Consider the following 6,207-nt stretch of genomic DNA (forward strand, 5'->3'; position numbering starts at 1 on the left):
GAAAGGACAAACACCTTCTTTCTGATTTGTGTGTGCTGTGATGAGTGAAAAGGTGAATTTGTGCAAATCCAGGCCCACAGGGAGCTCCCCGGAGTGATGGACTTCTCCAAGCAGGTGGGGGAGTAGGGTGGCCCCATGGGCTTGCCAGGCACCATCAGGGAGGATATAAAGGAGTGGCTTGCATGGATGGAGCTTTGCCTTCGGACATGTGATGAACCAGGAGAAACCTTGTGAGTAAGGGTCAGAGGACAGATCTGCACAGGTGATTTTGTAGCTGGTGACTGCTATGGACCTCCTGAGCAAGTACAGGAGGCAGATGAAGCCTTCTGTAGGCAGCTGGAGAAAGCCTCACAGTCACAGGCCCTGGTACTCATGGGTGACTTTAATCACCCTGATATCTGCTTGAAGGGCAATATGACTGGGTGCAAGCAATCCAGGAGATTTCTGAAACACATTGAAGACAATTTCTTGATGCAGGGGAGACTAGGGAGAGATGCTCTGTTAGCCATGCTACTTGCAAGCAAGGAAGAACTGGTGCAAGATGTACAACCCTGGCTGCAATGAACATGAGACTGTGAAGTTTACGATCCTGAGAGGAGCGAGAAAGACAAGCAGAGTAATTACAACACTGGCATTCAGAAGAACAGATTAGACCTGCTTTGCACAGGGGCTGGACTAGATGATCTCCCAGCCTGAATTATGATGCTATGATTCTGTGATTGCCAGTAGTACATTTTGCAGCAGCTGCTCTCCCTTTGCAGAGGTCAGGAGTGGGAGTAAGGGCATGGTGAGTGCAGTGGGCACACAGTGATGTACAGACTTCCTGGGAAGTGTTTTCCGAGAGCGCAAAGCCAGCTGCTCTGTGACTAGAACAATGTTTGATGGATGCTTGTGTTCCGTGTTGAAATGAGGGCAACATCTTTCTGCCTTTCCTACCACCCTCAGCACTACCTGGCAGGGGCTGGGCCAACTGGGAGCCTGGTGCTGGCTCCCTCAGGGCAGCATTGCTGCCAAAGCAGGCTGTCCTTAGAAACACAGATGCCCAGAGCAGATTTGAGCAGAACATCTAATAAAAAGGGTATCCTGCAAATATGCCTGGGTCTCTGCTGCCTCCAAATTGCCCCATGATTTTTCCCATCACCTAGATTGCATAGAGGAGTCCCTACACCCCTGCAGCCTGCTGGGGCAGGGTGACAGAAGAGCAGGAATACACCTTCTGTCAGGTAATATCAGGAGGGAGCAAAGAGAAAGATTTCCTCTTTTGTGGGAGACAGGAATCAGATGCAAAGAGCTTGTTTATAGATTTAAGCACTCCCCTACCACTCCTCAGCTTTTACCAGTACCATTTCTTCCACAAAGGAGGATGCACGCAATATAAGAGGAAAGCTCTTGCCTGAACAGGGGCTTGAACCCTGGACCCTCAGATTAAAAGTCTGATGCTCTTCCAACTGAGCTATCCAGGCTCTCTGAAGAAGAAAATAGAGCCTAGCTCAGGAGCCCAGTACTAATTACCAGTAGCTGGGCTTTCTAATCAGGTCAACAGAGAGAGAATGAAATCCTGGGATCAGCAATTAATTAATACCTTGAAAGGCTGACTTGGTTAAGATTTCTCTTTTGCATTTTTGTTCAGATGCGGGTCCTTGCTGCCAGGCTGGATGTCAGGCCCGCAGCCTCAGGAGGAGTCCCGCTCCCCACTCAACAGCGCAGGACAGAGGCAGAAACACCATGGCTCTTTCAAGGTAAAACCCCAGGCCAGATGGCTGTTAAAAAACCACTAACCCCCAGGAAAAGGAATAAAGAAACTGGCAGTTTCCAAACAATCCCCCCAAAAGCTGCTCAGGGCTCAGGTTGCTGTGAATCTTGCACTAATGTTACTCACACAACTTCAAAGCAGTGTGTAAGCACTACACAGCTTTTCTCCCTGCCAGTCTATTAACATCCTAAGCTCAGCACGGACAAACTCTCGTTCTTTTTAGAAATGTTAAAGAGCCTAGGAAAACTCTCATTCAGACATCCATTTACCTATTTTTAATGTTTATGCTTTTCATAAACTACAGAAAGCCCAAGTACTTACGCCTCCCCCAATCTTGGGTATCATATTTGGTGAAAGATGTATTTTCACTGGCAGAGAGATGCGAATGTCATATTTACAGGGAGGCACCGCATGATTTCCCTCCCACAGGTTTATACTTCCCTGCCTACCCACCCATCTAACTACTTCTCTGACTCCTCTCTGCAGGCCTACCTCAGGTAGGCTCATCTACCTACTGTATCTATTTACTGCTTCTGCCTTTAGCCCTCCTCCCCAGCTCTCTCTCTTCTGAAATGCAGAGACTCAGGTCTGTCCCTCTTTCAGGAAAAGGGAGAGAGAAAGAGATTAAATTTCTCTTTCAGGCTCTCCCTACTAAAAGAAGGAAGTCTGTCTGTCTGTCCCTGTGTCCCCGTGCACAGCCTGTCTGTCCTGGGGGAGATGTGGCACTCTGCCCTGGGGCACCTGCCCTGGAGAGGGGAGGGTGGGCAGATGGCCTGGTCCAGGCAGGGGCAGAGAGGGTTTTGGCAGGACACAGGCCCCTTGGGAACAGCACCGAGCACTTCCCAGCACCTGTTTTCACTGAGCAAGAGCCAGAGTCAGAGCCAGGCAGGGAGCTGCCCAGGCATGGGATCCCCACGCCTGCCCTGCTGCTGCACTGCCTCCATCCGGGCAGCTCCACGGGCACCAGCAACATTTCTCTCCAGGACCAGACAGAGGTGGGAACAGGGGATGCTACTATTTCCCCAGAGGCTGGCAGCCCGCGAAAGGCAGTGGAGGAGACTCTGACGGCTTGATGGTGGTGACAATTAGTGACAAGGGGAAGAGTGACTAATGTGCTCATTTCTAGTCCAGCTCAGGCTCAGGCTCAGCTCTTGCCTGCACCACCTTCCACCACAGCTTGCCATTTACTGGCACCCTTTCTAGACAGCTCTTCTTACATAGTTTACAATTCAAGGATTTAAGTCAAACATATTCACACAACAGGTAACCTGGATTCCACTGACTGACACACAGTGACAGTTTCTGGAGATCCTCTGAGACATGGGGCTTTAAATTCAACAGGGATTGATCACTCTAGGGCAACAGGCTGTCATGCAGCATAACTCATAAAATGAGTAAATAATGAAATCATGGTTGGAAAGGCTAACAAGGAGAGCAGGTGAAAGGATAAGAAAAAGGATACTACGAAACAACAGAAATATTCCCTTGAGCAATTCAAATCCTATACTAGCCAACTGACCAGTCAGTACTTGTCAGCAGTTTCACCTCCTGTTACGGTTCCCCATTCTCATCTCGTCTCATCTCATCACACTTTCCCACTCATTCAATAACAAATTAATTTTCCAGGAGAGCAAATGGAAGATCTGTGCTGAGATAATAAGCTCACAAAAGCAAAAATTACTTTGTGTCAGCTGAGTCAAAATTGAGGTAGGAGTCACCTTGTGCAAGAGGTTGGGCAACTCTCAGCCTTTGTGCGCAGCCAACTTAAATGGCAACACTTCACTTGGACCCTAGTCATTCCTTCAACGAAAATACCTATTCCCAGGCAATTTTACAGGCTGCAAAAACAGCAGCACAGCTGGAACAAATAATGACTATGGGAGACAAACCAAGTAAAAAATGTTACTGGCAAAAAACAGATCCATGGAGACAGGCAAACTCAGGAAACAAAAAGACAGGCCACCCATGAATAAAATGGATATTTTCTTTGATTAAAAAAAAAGAGCGTGGAAAAAAAGCCCTTTGGGGGAAGGTAAAGACAGAAAAGATCACTGGGGAAATATTAATGCCTAGGCTGTTGAATTGCTGCTGCATGACCCAGATGCACACATTTTCCTCTCACTGCTTAAAAGCTCCCTCCTCTATCTTCAGAACAGCCCATCTCTGAAATGCAAACCCGGGAGCGAGAGAACAAAACAATTATGATCATTACAGCTTCCACAAAATCGGTCATTAAAACACATTTAACATCTCTTGAGACCGGAAGCCTACAATGTGGTCCATTCTTTCCTACTTGCTACTACAGTTTCATCCTTAATTAGGAATACCTCTTCAGCACCCTTCTTTGTTTTCACCTTATTGTGTGCTTCCATGCTATTTCTAAAGTTTCTCTGGAGTTTTTGCACACATTCAGGTACCTGATTAGTCCTGTCTCAGCAAGACTTGAGGAGTTCCTCTAAGAAGGATTAAGACCTAACAGCTACAAATCACCATCCAGAGTGGTTTCTTTTAACTCAAGATCAAAGTACATTTTTTTTCCTGACTGAAGACAATATTTTGTCTACTACAAACTACGCTATTTACACAACTACCTGTCAAATTCTTTAATTCCAAGCATTGGCGTTTTGAAGTACTTACCATGACCTCATAATTTATAAGCTTACAAGTTTAAAAAAAAAAAAAAAAATTCTTGGGTTGAACTGGGTTAGACACAGTAGAGCATGAAGTCTGAGAGGAGGAACAAAGCAGTTTCCAGGTACATATTTGCACTTAGCGTTTAGCAACTATTAGCAGTCATGTACAATTCAAACTATATCCAACACTCACACCATCAGTCTATACTCTGATGTCTGATTTTGCTGCTTGTTTTCTTGTAGGAAGAAGTTAGAACTGACAAAAAAAAGTCTGGTTTGTAAACCCAAAGAGTCAAACTATTTGGACATTTCCTTTTATAAGAATGGTATCTTCCAAACCAGAAATGACTGTTTATGACACTCAAAAGGCACATCCATAGACTATTTTGTGGTCATAACTTGCAGCTCATGATGTCACTGGAGGTTGAAGGAAGAATGATGCATTTTAAGAGCTTGTTTTTAGTAGAAGATAGTTCAAGAACTGGGACAGAAAGCATATCTACCAGAAATCGTGCAATTTACCTTCTTTGCTGTAACTAATTATTAAATAAAAAGTACCTTTTGCGGGAGGCTGGATAAAAGAGCAGTCATGTGGCCATGATGGAGGTAAGGGAGATAAGATTTGTAGAGCGATTAATAGAACTAACAGAGTTGTGGGAGGTACAATACAAGCTCCCAGTCATGCATACAGGCCCTTAGTTTTTGAGTCTCTCCCCACACCCAGGCTCAGGGGGGATCTCATCAATGATTATAAATACCTGATGGAAGGGTGTCAAGAAGACAGGGCCAGACTCTTTCCTGGGGTGCCCAGTGAGAGGACAAGAGTCAATGGGCACAAACTGAAATACAGGAAGGTCTGTCTGAACATAAGAAAACACTTCTTTACTGTGAGAGTGGTTGAACACAGGAACGGGTTGCCCAGAGAAGTTGTGGAGTCTCAATCCTTGGAAATATTCAAAACCGACTGGACACGGTCCTGGGCAACCTGCTGTAAGTGACCCTGCTTGAGCAGAGGGTTGGACCAGATGATCTCCACAGGTCCCTGCCAGCCCCAACTATTCTGTGATTCTATGAAAGGAAATGATAGAGAAGAAAAGAAAGGAGTTACATGCACCAGTCAGGGCATCACTAGGGATGGGATGCTGTGTCTCTTAAGTACTGGAAGTAGCTAAACCAAGATCATTGTTAAACCAACTTTAATAATGTGCTGTCATCAAAAAGGAGAAATGACCTCCCTACCTAATACTAGAGCAGAACTCCCCAAAAGCGCAGACTGTGGAAGGATCCTTATAAATGGTCACAAGGCTGCAGCTGGTTCCTTGTTCTCCTTTCTTCATTCAAAGATCAAAGATATTATAATTCATCAAGATCATAATGACACAAGGAAACAGTAGGATGCATTTAGTTTTTTACAGTATGTGAATCTGAATCTTACAACAATAAGCACATGGTGGCAAAGTGGTTCAAGTGACTCACTGTGAATGCAAGCACGTCTCTGGCAAACCCAGCCTACAGGCTGTAGGATGCTCCTTTGCTGTAGCTGATCACACAGGTTGGACAGGTGGTGGCAGCTGGATGTTAGTGATGTTGCTCTTACCTGCGCTTCTGGGGATAGCCTAGTCCCATTGAGCTGTCTAGGTTTGGCAAGGACTGTAGCAAGACTACAAACCAGGTGGTGCCAGCACCTTTGAATTTGAATGGAGAGGTAGCTCTGGGATTGGAGGGCTACCAATTTGTGAGGGTATCTACCTGAAAAAATACTTGCTCCCTTTGAAGAGGCAGTGATATATTATTCCTTCATCCACAGGGTCATCTCTAGGC

The 6,207-nt window shown here is 45.7% G+C and overlaps 1 non-coding gene across 1 annotated transcript; it reads right to left on the reverse strand.

Annotated features, from left to right (window-relative positions):
- Nucleotides 1–1,390: 1,390 nt before the first annotated feature.
- On the reverse strand, nt 1,391–1,463 carry TRNAK-UUU (transfer RNA lysine (anticodon UUU)). Its single transcript has one exon. It is a non-coding gene; the product is annotated as a tRNA-Lys (tRNA).
- Between the last annotated feature and the right edge of the window lie 4,744 nt (nt 1,464–6,207).

This window comes from Apteryx mantelli, chromosome 2, assembly GCF_036417845.1.
Source record: "Apteryx mantelli isolate bAptMan1 chromosome 2, bAptMan1.hap1, whole genome shotgun sequence".
In the NCBI taxonomy this organism is placed as follows: domain Eukaryota; kingdom Metazoa; phylum Chordata; class Aves; order Apterygiformes; family Apterygidae; genus Apteryx; species Apteryx mantelli.